This window comes from Hippocampus bargibanti, linkage group LG07 (assembly GCF_051943395.1).
Source record: "Hippocampus bargibanti isolate YZ-2025 linkage group LG07, ASM5194339v1, whole genome shotgun sequence".
Classification (NCBI taxonomy): domain Eukaryota; kingdom Metazoa; phylum Chordata; class Actinopteri; order Syngnathiformes; family Syngnathidae; genus Hippocampus; species Hippocampus bargibanti.
The window spans coordinates 22,080,236-22,103,905 of record NC_142740.1 but is presented as its reverse complement, the minus strand read 5'-3'; the positions used below and the strand labels follow the sequence as shown (position 1 = coordinate 22,103,905).

The following is a 23,670-nucleotide window of genomic DNA, read 5'->3' as shown; positions in this document are numbered from 1 at the left end:
CAGTTTGGTAGTATGATAGCACTGGGATGTTAGGATGTTACTAATACACGTATTATCACTTGGTCAATGTGGTTTTTTTGAAACTGTCAATTTGTTTTCTGTGGTACTGCACAACTTGTAGTAAGCAGCTTCTTTGCTTCTTTGCAAAGTCACTCATTAGTTTCACACCTCTCTCAGCCACATTATTGGTCACTTTCACTGACCTCACAAACCTATGTGCATTCCTGTAGCTGGCATTGTCTTCCCAGGTGTCAGCAGGGGTAGTAGGCCAGTCACATTTCACTCGAAGACCATCAAACAGAAAGTGAGACTCTGGCCCTACCAGGTCTGTGAGAACTGTAGCTACCTTGATGACAGGAAACACTGGCTTGCCTTTCCTGTAACTCTCAGGTTTCTTTGTTTCTGACAGCATGACTGCGAGCTTCTCTTTTGCAGACTTGGCCATGCTGGCATGTGAACTGAACAACGTGAATGGCACTAGTTCCTGGGTCAGATACCAGCGGTGGTTATTCATTTTCTTGAGAACAGAGTTTGCCAGTTCATAGTCATACTGCTTGTATTGCAGCATGTTCTTCATAAGATGGAGGTCATTGATAGGTGCATCAACTGCAGATGTGGTGGTCAGCCAGTGGCTGGTGTAGACTAAGGCCAGGAACTTGTTCATCCTCTCCAGCTTGAAGATAGCGTCCGTGTTGTATTTTAGTTCCTTTGGAAAGCATCTTTATACAGTAAATGATCCTGCCCATCCAGCGGGCTTGGTGAATGGAACCTGGCTTGGCCCAGTGGATACCTCGAGGAGGTTCCTCACCAAGCACCTCTCTGTAATCTGCCCTCGGACTTGCTTCCTCAAGGAAATTGCTTAAGACTGCAATTGTGCTTGTCTTCGTCTGTTTCAAGTCTTGTTCAACTAGGCCCAGAACTCTTGGGCAGTCCTTGATCAACTTGTCCCACTTCTCTTTCACATTGCTGAACATTGGGTTGTCAGGACTCTTGACCTTGGCAGACATAGCCTCCCATACACTTCCAATTATTACCTCTGATATGTGATGGCGACAAGTGAGGTAGAATACCTTTTTGCCTAGTTTTTCTTCAATAAGCTTCGCTGCACCCTTGTTAATTCCACTGTTGCTTGCTGTGGTATCAAAATTAATTGAAGTGATGAAAGGAATGAAAGCAGAAAAACAAAATAGACAAGCTGCTGGAAAGGCAGCCACTCTCGCGTCTAAGTCAAATGAACAAAAAAAAATATAAAAATAAAATTAATACAGGTGTTCATGTTTTTACTACAATATGCAAGAAAATTTTATTAGCTTTCATTTGGTACCACCTTCAATGCTATAGCATCAACCTCTGGAAAGCTACAATGAAAATAAGGACATAGTATCCCAAATATTGCATCATTTTTTTTAAAAACGTCAACAATAAAATTACATGGCTCTTGAGGCAGGCATGGCCAAGGTCCAAGATCACAATAACTGGTATATTTAGCTAATTTAGACCTTGGAGAATGGGAATAATAATACTACATACATATATAGACTTACTAAAAGATAAAAATAAGTAAAAATGATATAACATTGGATTTTTTTAGGATGTGTATAGAAACTAATTCCAACACCATTGATTGACACAAACCGGTTTTGGGTCCCAATTAGAAATATAGTCTGACGCTAAGACTCATTAAGTTCAAAATAAAAACAAATTGAAAGACTATCTGGAATTTATCTGCTGGCTTTGAGTCACAACAATTTGTTTGACTCATATTCCTACCTCAGAGGTACTGTGAAATGCCTTTGATGCCTCTGTAAATGGAGAAGAGTGGACGAGTGGGGGAGTAATGCAATGAAAGCAATGTCAAAATATTCAACATGTCACAACAGACGTTGGCACTGACGTAATTGTGGATTTGTAGTCATGGCAATAATCTGTCTTTCCGAGGCCTTTCATTGCAGTCTCTTCTGGTAAAACTTTGACAGACATTTTTTTCAATATCACTGTAAAGAAAAAAGTAAATGTTATGCGGCGAGACAGCAAGCAGGTGGAAAGATGATAAAAGTTCACTCAGCCAGATGCAAGAAGGGTATTGTGAGTTTTATTTATTTGAAGTCACCATGGATGTCAGTTTTCGGCAGACCACAGGTAACACTGCTCTCCAAGCTGTCCTTCCTCCCTCTTCTTCCTCCTCGAAGTGACTTCCTCAGTCTGGTTTTAAAGGTGTTTCACTTGAGCTTCTGGCCAATCAGGTCCCAGCGGCAATTGGCCATTCCCAGGTGGTTACAATCACCTTCTCAGAGACAATTAGTGGTCGCCCGTCTCTACGGTTTTGGATGGGAAGAAATGCACACCTTTCTCCCATCCAATATCCAGAAAACACAGAATTATTTAACATTTCTTTTGGCATCATCAGTAAATAAAGCTGGCCATGCATCTGTTTTCTACAGCACTGATCTTGTCTGGGTTTCTCGTGAGACAGAGCCTATCCAACCTTACTTTGGGTTGAGAGGTGGCTAACATTTTGGGCTGGACCTTCACCAGTCACCAGGCAGGTTTAAGACAGTCAATTCAACATCTAGCCGATTTGGCATGAAAATTCTGGCTGTCCTCCACCATTGTCCTTTGTTCATTGTCTCGTGTTTCTTTTGATAGTTGAACTAAATAGGTTTACAATTCCAAACAATGTCTGTGTGGAATTGCACTGCTTGAGTATTTCACTGAACTAAAATGCACTCTGGTGAGAGCATGGGTGCATACATCACTACTAATCGATAAAACAATATGTGTTTTCTTCTTCAGGCGCTTTTAACTCATATCAAACAAGTTTCATAAAATGTTAGTTATGGGAGCCTGTATAAGTGCATGAATAATTTTCCCATGTGGGAGTCTAAAAAGTCAAAATCAAAGAGCAGGATCTGCATGTTGCTCAGTATTTATTCCGTTTATGGAGGCCAAAAAAAATGTTTATGGCCTGGGATAGTTTCTCTGTGTTTCGTTTGGGGTGGAGGGGGCTGGAGGGGTCCATTTGAGATGTCGTCTGAACACTAATCTCGGGAGACCAGAGTCACACAAGAGCACACGACACATTTCAAAAGCACTCTCTCAGATTTTGTGACTACAAGTGGACCTTTCGACCTTTGCACGATGTCATTTTGTCCATCCTAATATACTTTTATTTTTCTTTCTCTTTCACCTTCCTTTTCACCCTCTTTGTGGTTTCGCATCCGCTATAGTGAGATCAAAAGATCACAATATGGCTATCCGCCAATCAAGAAAGTGCTGTTTGACTCCGATATTGTCTAATCTTCAATAAAACCATGATCAATCATATAGTATGACATTTTATATTTTGCATGGTGACAATACCTGTGAAGGATATGACTTGTTTGTTTTTGGCCTACCATGAATACCCCCATTGGTCTGCTTTCAAGTGAGCCTTTCGATTGACAAAAGGCAGAAAAGGACAAAATGTTCCTGAACTTTGGGCCTGTCACATTTAATTGTCTTTCAGGCTGACACAAGTGCTCTTTTCAGGAAGTGTTTGATTCAATTACCCAGGAGTATATTCGAACATAAAGCTTTTATTTTCAGCTTTTTTATGGGTTGTCCTGAAAAAGTCTTGAATGTTCGGAAACAGCTCATGTTTTACAACCTCTTCTTTTAAATCAAGGCAAAAACAACCAATAAACCATTCATGTTGGAGTTGACAATATAGAAATAGACTGAGTGTCATTTTGGAGGCATATTCAGTACAATCTACACTACAACTACAACTGTTCATATTTCATGCTAGACTTTGGAATTACACCTGTCCATTAAGTAACAATTTTTGGTTTTTATCTGGGAATGCAATCTTCACCGAATATGTATAAAACATTAGGTGTAGAGGGTGAACATTTATTAGAGTTTGAGAACCGTTTCTGAGTACAGAGTAGGTCATTTTGCAGTGGGTCACACCATTCCAATTTTAATAGTCTGGTTGAGCTTCCTGTGTGGTGTCAATGACCAAACTCTGGCAATATAACATTTACACTAATATTTTTTGCTTGCTTAAACCAACAGTTTCATTCACAAAAATAATTGCAGTCAGTTTTATTTCTCGCAACAAACTAAGTTTCTACATTCTTGCCACAAAAAGAACCACTGTAGCCCTCACTATTTGCGGAGCATACAAACCGAGCCCTGCCGCAATTAATGAAATCCATGAGTAGCCATGTATGTATAACCAGATCTTACAAATATATTTTGTATATCGAGGGATATTTTGTGAAATGTTTGACTTGACCTCTTCTTTTCCGTTCGGCTTTTCCCTTCAGGGGTTGCCACAGCGAATCAGTGTCCTCCATCTAACACGGTTTTGTGCATCCACGTCTCTCAAACCAGCTACCTTCATGTCCTCTATGACAACATCCATAAACCTCCTCCTAGGTCTTCCTTTCGGTCTCCTGCTTGGAAGAGCAAGACTCAGCATCCTTCTTGCTATATACTTACATATAAACTTTCAAAGTCAAGGACAAAAACAAAGGAGATTAACATGTTTGGCACAGGCATTGAAGAATCAAGCCACTTTACATGGGTGCATGACACCTCCTTGGTGGTAAGCGCAATGAAATAGTCTACCAATTACAATGTTCCAAACTCTTTGTTTGCAGGGTTTAAAAAACATAAAAGAGATTTAGGAATCCCCAATTTGACAATCGTTATTAGCACTGAGCCTCCTAAATCACAGTCGAGTGCAATTGCCCTTGTTCCACTGACAATTCACTCGCTCGATATCTGTCTTAAGTTGTTGTCTTTGTACAAATTAGACCTACAGCCTGGATGATTGGTTGGAAATGTCCATACAGCCAGCTGCAGCAATTAAATAGCTTAACTGGCAGTCTGCATTTTTTTCCTATGCTCATTTCCCTCTCTGTGTAGTGTTTACACTGTCTAATCACTGGGAGTGTTGACTGTATTCAACCATCCCAATGGTGATTAATGAGAAGGAAGGCGATTGAAACTTAAGTCATTGGAGGTGGTGATGATATGAGTTGGTGATATTTTACACCTGCCATAAAAATGATATGGAGGGATAAAGAGTGTGTGTGTATTTACACAGTATGTGTTTGTGATTTTTGAGTTCAACAAATCTGACCTGACTACATATGCACCTGGCTTTTAATAAAACTAAAGATTGGCGGATGGCACTGGAAAAAACAAACTGTAAGTAAATTATGTTAACCTGCTGTCTATACTGTAAGTCTATAGGTCTATAAAATCTTCATACCTCATTGTACAGTCGATTAACCTTTTCACTCATCTAGATCGGACATAAAGAAAGTGATAATCGTGATGTTATGATTTATCATATTTAAGTTTAAACGAGGGCATTACCGCGACCCTAATGAGGAATAAGCGGTACGGAAAGATGAGATGAGAGAGATGAGATGAGATGAGATGAGATGAGGAGAGAATTACTTTAGAAAGGTCTGTCAGTTCCTCACTGGCCCCTTTTGCTGACAAATCACAAGATTAAAAATGAATAAATGAATACATTTTCCACCACCATTTTCATCGCTGATCAGTACACAGACCATCTGTCACAATGGGACTTCCCATTTCTATTTTGGGCATTTTAGGAGTAAAAAAATGCTGCGGGCAGGCACCAATAAATCAGAATCAGAATCAGAATACCTTTATTCGTCCCGCAATGGGGAAATTTGCAGTCCACAGCAGCAATTGAAGAGGGATGGGGTTGGGGTGGGAGTGAAAGGATAGAAAACAAGATATTCTAAGCATAACAAAATAAAAATGTCAACTGTATACTGTGCAAATGTAGATGTGCAAAAACCGTTCTATAAACAAGACTGTGCATAGTGCAGAATCACGAAATGCATTTAGATATGTTGCAACAACCCATATTTACAAGTGTCCAGTTTTTTGTTTTTTTTTCACATGTGATCATTGGGAGTTGTGAAGCCTGACAGCAGTCGGTAGGAACGAGCGGCGGTACCTCTCCTTCTTGCAGCGCGGGTGTAATAGTCTCTGGCTAAAGGAGCTACCCAGAGCTGTCAGGATGGGCAGGAGGGGGGGGGAGGGGCTGTCCGTCATAGCTTTTAGTTTAGCTCGCGTCCGTCTGTTGCCCACCTCCTCTAGAGAGTCCAGCGAGCAGCCCACGACAGAACTGGCCCGCTTGACAAAGCGCTCCAGTCTTTTTCTGTCCCGGGTGGTGATGCTGCCTGACCAGCAGACAATGCCATAGTGGATGGCTGATGCCACCACAGAGTCATAGAAAGTCTTTAGGAGTGACCCCTGAACTCCAAAAGACCTCAGTTTCCTGAGGAGGAAGAGGCGACTCTGTCCCTTTTTGATTAGGGCATCCGTGTTTGTTGTCCAGTCCAGTTTATTGTTGAGAGTAACACCCAGGTACTTGTAGGAGGTCACCCTCTCAATGTCCGAACCCTGGATGTTCAATGGTGCAGGTGAGGATTGTTTCCTGCAGAAGTCCACCACCAGCTCCTTGGTTTTCCCGGTGTTGATCTGGAGGTGATTCTGCTGGCACCAGTCCACAAAGTCCTTTGTCAGTCCCCTGTACTCCCTATCGTCTCCCTCTGTAATGATGCCGACAATAGCTGAGTCGTCAGAGAACTTCTGAAGGTGGCAGGTTGAGGTGTTGTAATTGAAGTCCAAGGTGTAGAGGGTGAAGAGGAATGGAGCCAGGACTGTTCCCTGCGGCGCTCCGGTGCTGCAGAGAAGCCTGCCCGACTCACAGTTCTTTACTCTCACGTACTGTGGCCTGTTTGTGAGGTAATCTGTAATCCAGGATGTGAGGTGATGGTCGACTCCGGCATGCCGCAGCTTGTCCCCCAGTAGACTTGGCTGGATGGTGTTGAAGGCACTGGAGAAATCGAAGAATGTGATCCTCACCGTGCTCCCAGCATTCTCCAGGTGCAGCAACGCCGTATGGAGGAGGTATATGATGGCATCCTCCACACCGATGCTGGGCTGGTAGGCAAACTGTAGCGGGTCCAGCGATGAGCTTGCCAGCGGTCACAGGTGGGCGAGGACGAGTCTCTCCAGCGTCTTCATCAGGTGAGACGTCAGCGCCACCGGTCTGTAGCTGTTGAGCTCTTTGGGCTTGGCAATCTTGGGCACTGGGACCAGGCATGACGTTTTCCACAGCTGTGGAACTCTGCCCAGCTTCAGGCTCAGGTTGAACAAGTGCTGGACAATGACACACAGCTGGTCGGAGCAGGTCTTGAGGAGTCGGGAACTGATATCATCCGGACCTGCTGCCTTCCTCACCTGCATCCTCCTCAGTTGGTTCCTCACCTGCGCAGTTGTGACAGACAGGCAGGGACCAGGAGGCAGAGTGGCGGCTGAGGGTGTGGCAACGGTTGGGAGGGCAGATGTTGGTTGTGGAAAGCTGGTCGTGAGAGGGGGCAGGGAGGGTAAGGCCACAGTGAGAGTTGGTGCAGGTGCAGCTACAGGTGAAGTTGACGGTGGGCCGGGGGCGGCTGGCGTCTTGTCAAACCGATTGAAAAAGCGGTTGAGTTCATCTGCCCAGTCCTTGTCTTTTTCGTTCAATGTCACTGGGCTTTTGTGGCCTGAGATGTTTTTCAGGCCCTTCCAGACACCAGCGACATTGCTGGCTTGCAGCTGCTCCTCCATTTTCATCCTGTAGGCCTTCTTCCCCTGTCTGATCTTCCTCCTCAGTTGGATCTGCACGGCCTTCAGTTCCTCTCTGTTGCCCGACACAAAAGCCCTTTTCTTCTCCTTCAGGAGGACTTTTATGTCGGGATTAATCCATGGTTTGTTGTTGGCAAAACACCGCACAGTCCTGGTGGGTCCGGTGTTTTGTTCACAAAAGTTTATGTAGTCTGTGATGGTGTTGGTGAGTGAGTCAATGTCCTCCCCATGAATCTCAGTAAAGAGCTCCCACCTGGTTGAATCAAAACAGTCCCGCTGAGCTTCTTCAGCTTCTGTGGACCATCTTTTGATCGTGCGGGTCACAGCTGGTTGCCTCTGGACAAGGGGTTTGTACACAGGCTGGAGATAAACCATATTGTGGTCTGCTCTTCCGAGAGGGTGGAGGGGGGAGGGTTTGTGTGCATCCTTGGCGTTTGAATAAAATAGGTCCAATATGTTATTGTCTCTGGTGGCACAAGTTACATACTGTGTGAATGTTGGGAGGGAGAATTTCAGGGAAATGTGATTGAAGTCCCCTGAGATGATAAACAAGGCGTTGGGGGACTGGGTTTGCAGTTTGTTTACAACAGATATGAGGGCATCGGAGGCAGCGCCGCCATTTGCCGTAGGGGGAATTTACGTCGTCACGGCTATGACGTGTGAGAATTACCGTGGCAGGTAATGCGGCCGGAGGCTAACGGCTAGCAGCTCGATGTCGCGAGTGCAAAGTTTTTCCTTCACCGTGATGTGCCCAGGGTTGCACCATTTGTCATTCACAAATACAGCAATCCCCCCTCCTTTCTGCTTACCGCTGCCTTCATTTCTGTCCGCTCGTACGAGTTGGAAGCCCTCCAACTCTGCATGGGCGTCCGGAGTGATTGCCGAAAGCCATGTCTCCGTGACGAGTAGCAAGCTGGCTTCCCGGTACTCCCTCTGGTGCCGCGTTAGCGCCGCCAGCTCGTCCATTTTATTCGGGAGCGATCTCACATTCCCCATGATGACGGACGGGAGAACGTGTCGGTATTTCCTCGTTCTTTTGCGGCGATCTTTCCCGGCCCAACATCCTCGTTTCCTCCTCTTCAGTTCATCGGGGATGTCTGGTGCGGCGGCCGCTAGTCCGCTATTAGCCCACCACGCTACACAGTTTACAGTCGAGACCAGTAGCTGGTCTCGACTGTAAACAATGGGATTCCGCGTGCGCGTGGATTCCCCGTTCACAGGAGCGGTGAAAAAGTAAAAAATAACGGCGATGAGCAAAAGAAAAGATGCTCATCTCCTCTCCGTAGGTTTATGGAACGAAATTAGGCAAAGCAAAAACGGAAAAGTAAAAAAGTGAAAAAGTAGACAAGAAAGGGAAAGAGCTGCTGTGGAGGCAGCCACACAGGGGGGAGCCATCTTGAATAAATTGAACGTGTGTAACTGTATATCACTGGAGTGTGCTTTACAGTTCAATAGATGAAGTTTGTTAACAAGTGAAGCTTTGTAAAGCTCTTTGCCCAGTCACCGTAAAATGCAGATACAGTGTTACATTAAATACGGCCAATGTACATTTTAATTAAATTGGACAGTGGAGAGCCAAAATTTCTCAAATTGACCGTGGTCAAAATATCGTGGAGTGACAGATTGCCTAATAGTCCGAAAACAGCAGTGATGAACTGCAATGCACTAAGCAATTAAGGACCTTCAAACAAAGTATTGTTTTAAAAAAAATCTAGCTTTGTATTAAGAACTTCTGAACTGGGGATGTAACCATCCATACTGAAATATGTCATATGAATATTGACAGAGGTGATAATGAGGCCTTCTTCTCTGTTTACTGAGACTTCAGGGGCTGTCATTGTTTGAATTTAGAAGCTTAGCTTTGATGCTCGTCTAAAAACCTGCCTAAACACAAAGAACATTAAAACTTTCTCATTCTTATCGCAGAAGATGGGGAACATGAAAAACAAGCCATGTTTCACAAATAATTAGCTGACGGACTTTAACTCTGAGAGCTTTGTTTTAATTTTCTAAATGCGTAATGGACCGTGCGCCATACGGACAAGGCCCTTCAACGTCATCCGAGATGTAAATGACCCCCAAAACAATAAATAACATTGATTACAACATGAGTCCTTGTTGCTGAATTTACGGCTAGTTCAATTTAAATAACTTAGTTGAACCCAATTAAGAAGCTCTGCGAGTAAAGCCAATGTTCCTTTTCTTGTCATACTGTATAGATACTCATATACATGAAAGGTTAACATTGTTTCAAGCTGCCACGAGTTAGGGAGAAGAAACCAAAATCCTGAATACTGATGCTCCCTGTGGAAAGACATTAATTTGTCGACTGTAACATAACCAAAGCAATCTGACCAATACCAAAAATGTATTGATAATATGAAAAAAAAAAAATAATAAATCCTGGTGTCACCCCCCTAGGGTGGTGTCCATCCCCCATTCTAGCTTGGGTCCTCAACCAGAGGCCAGGAAGCTTGAGGGTACGTCACCGTAGCCCTGCTGTTCCCAGCACTGCGCTTTTCTGGACCGACATATCCGATGTTGTTCCCGGGATCTGTTGCAACCACTCGTCGAGTTTGAGGCTCACTGCCCCCGGTGCTCGGACCACCACAGCCATGACTGTCACCTTTACTTTCCAGGCTCTCCCTGTCTGAGCCCTTGGTATTTTTCGAGTTTCTCCTGTTCCTTCTTTCTGATGTTTCCAAGAGATGGTCAGTTTATGTTTGGCCTTAAGTGAATTCATACAACGTTGTGTCTGTTGCACAATGTTTAAAGGACATCAGACACCTCCCGACAAGTTGCATCCATAATTTGTAAAATCACTTCTAATTACATTATTATTATTATTATTATTATTATATTATATTATTATTATTCAGGGTGTCCCCCGCCTCGGGCCCGAAGACAGCTGAGATAGGCTCCAGCAACCCCCGCGACCCTAATGAGGAATAAGTGGTACGGAAAATGAGATGAGATGAGAGACTTCTAATTACTTCTACTGACCGCATTTTACAAAAATCCACGGCATATAGCTATATTTGACTTTTAAAAATTTGCGCTGAATATTCACAGACTTGTTTTCGAGTTGATGATGATGACGGAAGTGACGTGAACGAGGAGCTAACTGGAGTTAACGATTCGCCGCTTGGATAACCGCTGTCATCCTCTCGTGTTATTTATGCTCCTCTTGAGGCTGATCATCCAGCTCGTAAATAATTTTTGGGGACGTACATAAGTAAAATGGAGCTTTTTGCATGCACAACCATTAAACAATCTACATTGATGTTGACATCCTGTAACTTATTATTTGTTATTCATGCCCTTATATGCCACATATCACCAAAGTTGATGCTATATTGCTAATTCACGGAGCTTCATTTATGCTTCATATGTCGTCTCCTTTACCGGTTTCATCGCTTGCATCCGGCTCAAATTGATATGGAATGACTTCTTTAATCGATTGCAAACCACTTATGCTTTCCTCTTCAGAACTATTTGAATCATATTCATAACTGGATGAGTAAAAAGAAAACATCTCCGAATCTGAACTCTCTGAAGCCATTGTTTTGATTCTGGAGCAAGGCAGTTTATGGGTGGGCCAGGATTGACGAATTCACCCAGGTTTCCAATGTGACGTCACGAACATGGGGGCAGGACTTTCTGTATGTCTCCAGTTTTGAGCTCATTAGTGGCAGTTATGGGCAACTTTAAGTCATTTTTATTGGTGTTTTGCGTTGAAATAAAAATATCAACATGCTTGTTTTGGGTATTTAAGAAGCTATAAAATGTTTTTCTGATGTCAATTAGGAAACAAAAAAAAATGGTGTCGGTTGTCTTTTAAATGTTTTGGAAGTCATGGAAAGTGTTTCTCTTTTGCCTTTGTCCGTTCCGTGGAGTAGTTTGCAATGTGTCAGGATTTGGTGTGCACTCACACAGTGCTACACTCATTTAAGAGAATTAACGTTAAAATGTATCACTTCAAAATGTAATACAGTAAAGTCTCGTTATATCGATATCGGATATATCGATAGTCCCGGTTATATCGATACTATTTCTATGCACGCACGGAGAAAATTACATGCAAACAGGGTCGGATATATCGATAGTCCCGGTTATATCGATATTTTTTCGGCCTCCCTTGAATATCGATATAACGAGACTTTACTGTATAATGCTGCCTTTCTAAGATATGTAATTGGTCTTTGCATTTTACCTTGGTGGGTGCTGGACCAAATGGGATTTATGATTTTATCACAGCAGCAACAGAGCCCCCACCGCAGAAGCTTTAGGTATTAAATCAAACACTGTGATAGCATACCCAAAACCTCCCCCAGCACAAATCCCCTTTTAATCATTTCCAACAAGACCAATACACACATATCTCTTTTTAGGGGAGGTGCAGACACTTTTGCAACACATTATCAATGCCCCAGAGTCAGTGCACTAGGAAAGTAAATGGGAAGGGAAAAAGAGCAAAACAAAACATCACTCAATTCATATTGCAACATTTGTTCTAAAATGTGTGTACAAGTTCACAAAACGAAGCACTTTGTGAATCTATGATTTGAGTTTTGCAGCATGTAGCTAGATCAAAGATAGCAAAGATTCTCTTTATACGTACTTAAGTTTGAATAACTTATTTAAACATGCAGAGGCATGAGAAAAAAAAAACATCACATGTAACACAGAGGGAACTGAGTTGATCCAATGTTTTACATTTTTGCACTTTAATTTACATTTTTATTAAACATATGTCATACTGTGACTTGCGTAACTTATAATTACGGTAATGTTTAAGATTTTGTTAAGTTGTAGATTTGGGCACTTACTGTTGAGAGTTGTGGGTTTAAATCTCATTTGGGTATAGTTGTCATGTTCTGCGCAGGATTTAATTGACTCGTAACCAATCCAGTATACCCCCACTTCTCACCCAAGTCTTTGGGCAGTCGGCGAGAGACACATTGATTTGGTTATCAGGCAATCTCACCCTGGACAGTGTTTCCCAAACGTTATTAATCCAAGACACATATTTCACATTGGGAAAAAAATCATGGCACACCACTTATCGAACTGCTTTGTAATACGTGAATATGTTGGTCAATTGTGAACGATTATTGGGCTGTTTTTGTCCTTCACTATACTTAATTGGCATAGTTGAATGGATGATCTCACACAACACAATTGTTGGGAGTGGTAATCACCGAGCTACAAAATAGATACAGTAGTTAGGTGGAAGGATGGATGAATAAATGTAAAACACGCAGCTGCCAGAAATGAAATACAATGAACTAATCCATCAAGATGTAATATAGGAGCTGGATGAAAAAGTATACAACATTTTTGAGTCGGACGTTTGATAAAAACGCTGCATTGTCTAGTGATTATTGCAAACAAAACAAAGATGACAAAGTTTTTTGCGTGTTCAATGTATTAATGTTCTCATTGCTGCTGTAAAATTAGAGTCATTTGCCTTACTTTCTTTCATCCCTTAGCCTCATTTAGACAAAATCTGCTTTGCACGTGTAAGAAGTGGAACCAGATTGAATTGCAATGAAAAAAATAGGGCCCTCACAATTACATCCTTTGGCATAGCCTTTCTTCTTTGCAAAAATTGATCCAATAGCTCTGGTTTGCTATTATCCATTGAAGTAGAAATCGCCAAAGTTCTCATGATCAAGTGAAAATTACTTTTAAAATTGCTTGCAAAGGTTGATGATTGAAGAACCTCAACATTTCATTCATTCATCCATCTTTCAGACTGTAAAAAGTAAAAAGTAAAAGTAAAAAGTACAATGGTTGCAGAGGACTTAGGTCACAGTTATTACAGCAGATCCTCCAAAGATTGAAGAGGAACATGTGTAGTTCTTGGTTTGGAGTAATGATAAGAAACCCTTTATTGGTCTCACGATGGAGAAATTCCCAATTCACAGCAGCAAAGTTATGAAAGGACTAAGTATAAGAACAAAATATAAAGCCCCTGTAAAGGCAGATACTTGAAGCAAATAAAATAAAAAAATACATGTAATACAACACATCAGACACTGACCGTCATTCAATCTTCACATTTTTTTCTGTATTCTCTTTGTTATATGACACACTTATAGATGAAAGAGTAGACAATCATAATAATAATAAATTTCATTTTTAACGTCTGTGTAAGCTCTCAGTCGTACATGAGTGGTACATCGATGAAAAGGTTTCTTCAGCCGTCATCTGTACTTCTTTGAAGGTGTCGGACATTTTCGCTTCTTATCCAAGATGCTTCTTCAAGCAGCAAGACTTTTTCGCTGAAGAAGCATCTTGGATAAGGAGCGAAACGTCCGACGCCTTCGAAGAAGTACAGATGACGGCTGAAAAAACCTTTTCATCAACAAATATGAAGCTGTGGCAACCATTGACAAAAAATAGATTGTCTCATATTTCCTGCGCCACATAAATCCGCTCCAATTCCAAGCTGCAACTCCCAGTTCTACATACTGTACGCAATGGCACTCAGTACTGACGCTCCTTCAGTCTCATTGTCGGTCCATCAAGCCATGATTCCATTCGGCACCGACCTCTCCGCTGAACAAAGCAAGGCTGTGAAAAAATGCTGCTTATTACATGTATACAGCCATACTGTACATACAACAAATCAATATACATTATGTAATTTTCTTGCGACACAGACCCACCTGAGTTTTTTTTTTTTATTCAGTCACTTGTGTGTGGCATCAGTACTATCGTTTTCCTTCTGTCTTCCTCCCTTCCCCAATTTGGAATTAAATCAAAATCCTCCCTGATTCCAGGGAGTGAGCATAACAGTGCTCTCCAGAGTTTCTGATTAAATTACAGATCTTCTCACTCCTAGAAACCCCCACTCCCACATCCTTGTGCACTCAGTCACTGTCCCCCCCAAACCCTATGCAGATGTGACACTTCCCAGTGAATAGTTTCTCATAACACATCGACCCTGTAGGGCCAAAGAAGGAGGTGATGCGGGAGGAGGGGCCAAAGGAAGAATGTGTCGACAGTTTGGGAAATGTACCACAGACAAATTAAGAGAAAAAAATCACCTCCTTTCTCCGGTTCATGCCGAGGGGGACTTAACGTAAATATTCCCATCATCTATGTTCTTGACAGATCATCTAAGGATGAACTTTGAATTGCATTGTAAATCAGGCTACAGTCAGTGAGGGGAACCATGTGTGTGGACAATAATGTGTTAATCTTAAAATTCATATACAGTAGTGACTTTAGTGTGGTTAGTGGTGCTTTATTTTTTGAAGAGAGCTAGAAATATGCAGACAGCTACCTTTTAACAGTGAGACAGAGCATACACAATGTAATTCGGTAACCTTTAACCCCAGTCCCCTTTGATCATATAAATTCAAATTAAAAAGGACCCTGAGCTCATTTTTTGTGCTCAACATGAATGATAAATTGAATGTTTTATCCAATTCTAAGTGAACACAACCATTTTCATGACTATTAGACTAAGCACCAAATTGCCCCCCTACTATTTTTTCTGAACTCTTCCATGTGTGTGATGTAAGTTGGAGCAGTGACGTGCGGTGAGGTTCATGGCTGGTGAGGCACTGACGTCATCACAGTCAGATTTACAAACATGAACTATACAGAGTAGCTTATTCACCATTTGATTGGCAACAGTTAACGTGTTTTGTTTAAAATGTTATGTCAGCATTCTTTATATAAACTGTAGCATAGCAAAAAAGAATAAAAAAAATAGAAATTTAGTTCATATACTAAAAGTGTTTGAACACTTTATTAGCCATACGCAGAGGGACAGCAATGCGGTCTCACTGCAGAGCAAGCCAGCACAGTTAGCATAGTCATTGCGTAATCCATGGTGAGGCTCAGCCGGCTGCTGCCTCACCGCTCGTCTCTACTGAGTATTTTTGAACGGTAAATGTGAAAATTCAAAAACGTTGAAGTTAAATGGAAAAGAACTTTAAAGTACAAATCACTTAATAAATACAACTGTTTAATGTATTTTTTCATTTGATATTTCCATGATGGCAGGTGAGGCATGGCCTCACCTGCCTCCCCTGACTGCACGTCACTGAGTTGGAGTACGTGGAGAAACCAGGTACTAATTCCACCCTGGTCTTTTTGACTATGAAGCAGATGTGCTCCATGTATGTTTTCCATTTGATTTTGATAACCATTTGACAAAAATGGAACAGTGTATTTTTCTGGGCTGGTAATCAGGCAGTGTAGCTCGACTCTGTTGATGTCGATGAAAAGGTTTCTTCAGCCGTCATCTGTACTTCTTTGAAGGTGTCGGACGTTTCGCTTCTTCTCCAAGAAGCTTTGTCAGCAAACTAAAGTCTTACTGGTAGTTTCGGCCCTATATATATCCCTACTGTCCAGACGTGGTGAACAGGGAATGAAACCAACAATTCTGAAGATACTAAATGGAGAGGATGAGAAGGTTTCTTCAGCCGTCATCTGTACAAAAGTGAAGGTTTCGGACGTTTCGCCTCCTATCCAAGAGGCTTCGTCAGCGAACTAAAGTCTGACTGGTCGTATCGGCCCCATTTATATATCCCTAATGTCCAGTCCTAGTGGCGCCGGACACAGCTATGATAGGTCCCTACTCTCAGGTTGGGGGGGCGGGACCCCTCCCTGTGGCCCCACTGATTGTTCCTACATTCCTGACTAACGACTGGCCTATCCTCATCAGCATTGCGAAAGTTGCCTAACCTGTTTTGCCTGAGCAGGCTATTGTATGAACGATCCAAATTGAACCTCACACCACCAGACCGGTTTAATGAAGGATTTTGTTGTTTTATAAGAATCGCCTCTTTTACCCCCCTTTCAAACCATCTATGTTCTTTCGCTAAGATTTTAACCTCATTGTCGTCAAATGAGTGGTTGCTAGCTTTTAGGTGCAAATGTACTGCCGATTGAGGCCCACTAGTATTATCCCTGCGATGTTGATAAAGTCTTTTTTTGAGAATTTGTTGAGTCTCTCCAATGTACTGCTCTTTACAATTTTCATTCTTACAATGTATGGAATGAACTACATTACTTTGTTTTACATTTGGTAGCCTATCTTTTGGATGCACTAATTTTTGCCTTAACGTGTTTATCGGTTTGAAATAAGTAGGAATTTTATGTTGCCAAAGGACTCTTTGTAATTTTTCAGAAACTCCTGCAATGTACGGTACTGCTACTCCTCTCCTTTTAGAATCTTGAGAATTATTGGTTTCCTTCGCTATTCTTTCTTTCTGACATTTGTTGAATGACCACTGAGGGTACCCACAGTTAGTGAGTGCTCTCCTGATGTGTTTTGACTCCTTTTCTCTACCTTCAGTGCTAGTAGGTATTAGTTTAGCCCTATGCTGGAGGGTTCTGATAACTCCTAGTTTATGTTGTAAAGGGTGGTTAGAGTCAAAAAGTAAGTATTGGTCAGTGTGCGTAGCCTTCCTAAAGACTTCTGTTTTTAGCGCTCTGTCCTCTTTTATAATTACTTTACAATCCAAGAAAGCTAGTTGGTTCTCTTAAATGTCCTCACGAGTAAATTTAATGTTGAAGTCTACAGAGTTGAGATGATCTGTGAAGGATTGAATTTCTTGTTTCTTAATTATGACAAAAGTATCGTCCACATATCTAAACCAGTGTCTAGGTTTGGTCCCTGGGAAGGATGTGAGGGCCTGTTTCTCCATCTCTTCCATGTAAAGATTAGCCACTATGGGTGAAACTGGTGAGCCCATAGCACAACCATGGATTTGTTTATAAAATTTTTCCCGAAATTGAAAATACGTAGTATTAAGGCAGATTTCTAATAATTGGCAGATGTGATCCGGTTTCAGTTTGGTTCTTTCATGCAAAGAAACATCCGCCAGCAGCCTCGTCCTCACCACTGAGACTGCTGCTGGGGTTGGGACAGATGTAAAGAGAGAAGTCACATCGTATGATGCCAAAGTTTCCTCAGGTTCCAATATGAGGTCTTTGATCCTCTCTACAAACCCTGTGGTGTTCTCTACGTGGTATTCTGTGTTACCAACCAACGGAGCTAAAATAGTTTTTAAATATTTGGCTACATTGTATGTAGAGGAGTCAATGCTACAAACAATGGGTCGGAGGGGGAACCCTTCTTTATGTATTTTTGGCAGGCCATAGATACATGGCGTGGCCTCTCCCGGGTATAATCTAAAATACATCTGTTTGTCTATATGTTTTCCTTTCTCTAGCTTTTGGAGACAGTCAATCATTTCTTTCTTGTATCTATTGGAAGGGTCCCTTTTTAGTTGCTCATACGTGTTAGAATCACTGATTAACCTATTTATTTTGTCTTCATAATCCAATGTGTTGAGCAGCACTGTGCATCTGCCCTTGTCTGCTGGCAAAATAGTAATATTTTTGTCTTTTTGTAGAGTAGTTAACGCCTTTCTTCTAATGTTATGTTGGACGGAGGAAGTTTGGCACTACTGAGAAGAGCTGATATTTTAATGCGTAGATCATCTGCCTCTGCATACGAAAGTTTGTTATTTTTAATAGCCGATTCAGTAGCTGTGATATAATCTATTGTAGGTATAGTTTTAGGAGTCACTGAGAAATTTAAACCTTTGGTAAGTACCGCCTTTTCTGTCTCTGAGAGATCTCTGTCTGACAAATTTTTGATCCAATTCTCCCTTGCAAACTGTTCATACCTAATTTTACGCGTGTTTACCAGTAGCTGAGATTGTTTCAGTAAAAGTAATTTTTAAAATTTACCCTTTTGTCTCTCTTTGGTTTTGCTGTGGTGCCTCATATAACCGGATTTAGTAAATTCACACACTTCCTGATAGATTTTGTGGGTAAGATTAGTTTGTAATCGCTGATAATAAGTTTCTATTTCTGACTGTTTGTTTTTTATCTCTATGTTAAGTCTCCTAATTCGCAAATTTAGAATTTTCCTAGTATAATTTTGTTGCATTTTGTCAGCTAAGTATCCGGGTTCCAGGGGTGCTTGCTTCAAGCATTTAGGAATTAACCGGCTCTGTCTACATCTAAGATTGAATCTGAGGTGGTTCTTTAAATCAGCTAATTTAAAGGTGGCCTTTTCTAAGTTACGTACCAGCAGAAGGATGTCTCTCCCAAAGTTGGCAGCAATACGTCTGTGTAAGCTCTCAGTCGTACAGGAGTGGTCCATCGATGAGAAGGTTTCTTCAGCCGTCATCTGTACAAAAGTGAAGGTTTCGGACATTTCGCCTCCTATCCAAGAGGCTTCGTCAGCGAACTAAAGTCTGACTGGTCGTATCGGCCCCATTTATATATCCCTATTTAGGGATCCCTATTTAGGGATATATAAATGGGGCCGATTTATTTAGGGATCCCTATTTAGGGATATATAAATGGGGCCGATACGACCAGTCAGACTTTAGTTCGCTGACGAAGCCTCTTGGATAGGAGGCGAAACGTCCGAAACCTTCACTTTTGTACAGATGACGGCTGAAGAAACCTTCTCATCGATGGACCACTCCTGTACGACTGAGAGCTTACACAGACGTAAATGGAGAGGAGTAGCAGTTCCTTAACTACAAAGAGTCCTTTGGCAACACAAAATTCCTACTTATTTCAAACCGATAAACACTTTAAGGAAAAAATTAGTGCATCAAAAGGCTGCCAAATGATAAACAAAGTAATGTAGTTTATTCAACACATTTTAAAAATGAAACTTGTAAAGAGCAACACATTGGAGATGCTAAACAAATTCTCAAAAAAAAAAAACAATAAGACTCGCAGGAATAATACTAGTGGGCCTCAATCGGCAGTACATATGCACCTAAAAGCTAGCAACCACTCATTTGATGACAATGAGGTTAAAATCTTAGCAAAAGAAAACAGATCGTTTGAAAGGGGAGTAGAAGAAGGTATTTTCATAAAACAGCAAAATCCTTCCCTTACCCGTAATGGTGGGGTGAGGTTCAATTTGGATCGTTCGTACAATGGAATGCTTAGGCAACATAGGCTTAGTTATGCTGATGAGGTGGTACCAGGGCAAATTGGGCAATCAGGCCAGTCGTCAGTCAGGACAATAGAAGCAATCAGTGGAGCCACAGGGATTAGTCCTCTGCTGCCCCCAACCTGAGAGCAGGGACCAATCATAGCGGAGACCGGCACCGCCACGACTAGGCAGTAGGGATATATATAGGGCCGAAACTACCAGTAAGACTTTAGTTTGCTGACAAAGCTTCTTGGACAAGGAGCGAAACATCCAACACCTTCAAAGAAGTACAGGTGACGGCTGAAAACACCTTTTCATTGATGAACCATTCTTATACGACTGAGAGCTTACACAGACGTGTCTGTTGATGTCTTTATACCTTTGTTGGTACAGAAATATGTATGTTTATCAATGATGGAGTCATTCTAGTTTCAAAATGTGTCCTTTTTGCCATGTTTTTGGGCATTTGTCTTTATATTAGAGAAACAATACCAAAGTGAAGGAGCCACCAATTGTTGTTTAAGTCTTCCTACTTTCTTTATTATGTCAAACAACGCAGTCTCAGATCACCTCGTGTAGGTAATCAAGCACATGCCACAATGGGATTTTAACTTTTGCTTGTTCGCCTGTGAAGAGAGACGTGGGTTTACTGACTCGCCTCAGGGCAATTGAAGCATGATGCCAAGTTGGGGTATGGAGAAGGTCACAGCAGGGTCACCAAAACGGCTGGTTCTCATTCAGCCTGTGTCCTTACATGGTTAATTAGTAATGTTGTTGATAGGATCATTTAACTGCACACTGGTGTGTTTGGGAATGAGCAAGGTCCTGCCATAACATTGTATTCATATCAGCCATGAAAACAAAGATGGCCATCTCTGTGATGTTGATTTACAAATATACTGTAAACACGTCAATGATTATTTCTTGCTTTTAATTAAAACAGCCAGCTTGTCTGTCAACATATGAAAAAAAATGTCAGTTTTAGTCTCTATTTTAGTTAGCTCCCTCACCAATAACAGAAATAGAAACATTTACTCACAAAAGATTTGATGATGTGTGCTGTGCTCCTATTTTACCAGAGGTGCTTCCTAGCAGGTGCGGTTTATTTAGATACATGCGGAACACATTGGCTTCAGTCAGAAGTGTGGCCATTTTACATTCTCCTGATGTTCACGTTGCTAAAATTGGTGTAAATCACAGACAGCTGCTTGAGGTCTGTCGATGTCACGGTGCTATTTCATTTCGGGTTGTGTTGGTGCTCTCCATGTATTATGAATAAATATGATTTTTCGGAATCAGAATCAGGAAACCTTTATTCGTCCCACAATGGGGAAATTTGCATTACTGTGGTCGTTTAACACAATTCTAGGGGAAGAAAACATTTGTTAATTAATCCCTGAAAAAGAGTCAATTCATGACGTCATTAGAGGGAGAGTCAATTGTACCTGACAAACATGTACAGTAAAGTCTCGTTATATCGATATCGGATATATCGATAGTCCCGGTTATATCGATACTATTTCTATGCACGCACGGAGAAAATTACATGCAAACAGGGTCGGATATATCGATAGTTCCGGTTATATCGATATTTTTTCGGACTCATGTGCGCGTGCGTGTGCATGTGCGTGTGCGTGTGTGTGTATGTGCGTGTGTGTGTGTGCGTGCGCGTGCGTGAGCTTCTGTCTGTCTGTGTTTATGTGGTCTATTTCTCTATGTAGCACACAACAGTTAAATACAGCTGAGTGTGAATTGAATTGCCCATGCAATAATTCAAATGACCAAAAAAAACACAATTATTGCTATCTCTCATGCAGATGGCTTGGGTTCATTTCCTGCCCCGTACCTCAACATCCAACAGGCGGTCACAAGACGAAGTAAGAAATTAGTAGGTTGCATCAGGAAAGGCATCTGGTATACAAACTGCAGCAAAAAAAAAACAATGGAATAGTTGCTGGAGTTAAAACTTGTGTGGTCGCAATAAAAAAATATATAAATAATAAAATTATCATGAATATACTATGTTATCCTGTGATTTCAAAGAGTTTGGGCAGATTATTTTAATAGATTTTAACAGGAAAATAATGCTTTATTTTCGACATTCAGCTTGTAGTAGACGTACACATTTCAACCTGACGTCCGTGATCCACTGGTAAAAATGAGGCCTTGTATCTCTCTTCTTTCATCATGAACTGCTTCATGTGACAAGGAGGGTACCAAAAGTGCTTAAGAATGAATGACTCAATGTGTCTTTGTGTTGTCATATTATTTGTTATTTAGGTTTTTTTTCCCTTTTGAATTCAAGATGGCACCGTGAGAGTGGCTGCCTTTCCAGCAGCTCCTGTATTTTGTTTTTCTACATGTTACTTTCCTTTCATATTTCTTTCATAACTATGATGCTGTGAAAAGTAAATGTGTCCACTGCGAGACTAATAAAGATAAATCCAATTCAATCCAATACAATCCAAAACATTGGGGGGATGAAGAGCGTTCCAATTGGTTTAAAAAAAAAAGAGAGAAAACAGTATAGACAGTTTTACAGAGTGTGATACTTTTTTTTCCAAACTTATTTTGGAATCCCAATCAGGTTTTCCACGGGCTGATTTTTAGCATGTATGTTGCCAGACAAACACACATTCCAGGATGGAAAAGTCTCTGGCCTCGGCAAAACAAGCGCTGCTCTGTAAAATACACTGTTATTCATTGAGTGCTTTTAACGAGTTGCTTTAAATAATTGTTTATTCGGTCTGTGGTTTGAGAGTGAACTTTGAGTATTTAAAAAATAAAATAAAATACCCTGGCCTTAGTCGTGTTTCAAAAGCAAAATATACTGAGATAATTCACCATCTATCATCAACGACTTGATGAGGTTTTTCAGTTGACCATAAGCCTGGAACCATGTTCACGGAACAATATCTTTCCTTATGTGAACATTACTATTTTCGCTTCCTGGCACCCCTGTTAAAAAGGACCAATGGACAGTTTTTATTTCCCACTTTTTTGACAGACTGGTCCTGCTGTTCTGCACTTTCCTTACACATCAAAGGTGTAAATGTGGCGGATATAAAATGGATTTGGAATGATGCAATTCAATCAGAAAGAAGATGATAGGATATTCTGATCTGATAACAATGTTTATTTTCAATAAATAAAGGTATAGTAAATGAAGTTAAGTACAAACAAACAAAAATAAAATGTTGTTACATCCATTTTTACTTTAAAATCAACACAATTAACTTTCCTGATTTCCAAATGTAAAAAAATGATAATGAGCAAGTATAATAATAATAATAATAATAATAATAATAATAATAATAATAATAATAATAATAATAACACATTTCATTTATAAGCGCTTTCAAAACTCTCAAGGACACTTTACAGTCACATGATATTTTTTTCTGCGGGTGAGCAGCCAGCCACACGCGCCAGCATTCACTCAACCCGGATGTATATACCCCGGTCAAGGATGACGCTTTGTACTGATGTCATAACGTTTATTGTGAAACACTTGAACACCGTGAAAACTCAAAGGACATTGAAACGACAACATTACAATAAGTTCGACAAAACATTCAGTCAAGAAGGAAATTAATAACGTACCGTGTGCACCTTATTAACCGAAAGTAGATAAACGTTGACGTAGACTTTCGACTGTCGTTGCTCTGCTTCTGTCTCTCTCTAACAGCATTCTCGTTCTGTCTGTCTCGCCTTGCTCTCGTTTATCAAAACACATGACACGGAAGTGGAAGTGATAATGACAAAACATTATAAATAAAGTATCGAAGACGATTTTTACAAAAACACACACGCCAGTTACACCGGAAGTTACATAGAGTAAATAAACAAAAAAATAAATAACATTTATTCTCAATATTTTAGTTACGGCACATCCCTTTTTTAACGTTTATTATCTTTTAAGCAGAATACACTTGTTACTTTTATGCATAAAAACATCAATATAAACAAACCCTTGTGAAAAATTGCTTCGTGTAACTGAGTCTCAACGTCCAAAATGCTTTTTTTTTAAATAAAACAACAGACACAAGTATTTAAATGATTTTATATAT

The 23,670-nt window shown here is 40.9% G+C and overlaps 1 long non-coding RNA gene across 2 annotated transcripts in view; it reads right to left on the bottom strand.

The window, feature by feature from the left end:
* The window catches only part of LOC148895815 (uncharacterized), a 46,977-nt gene extending 23,697 nt beyond the window's left edge, over window positions 1-23,280 (bottom strand). The window contains exons 1-3 of one of the 2 annotated variants that reach the window (XR_016115563.1): window positions 23,204-23,280; window positions 21,447-21,523; window positions 13,964-14,244 (exon numbers count right to left, since the gene is read on the bottom strand). This is a non-coding gene — a long non-coding RNA (uncharacterized LOC148895815). Of the gene's footprint in view, window positions 1-13,963; window positions 14,245-21,446; window positions 21,524-23,203 lie in introns of those variants that run through there. The other variant, XR_016115564.1, reaches the window with a different exon arrangement.
* Window positions 23,281-23,670: the final 390 nt, after the last annotated feature.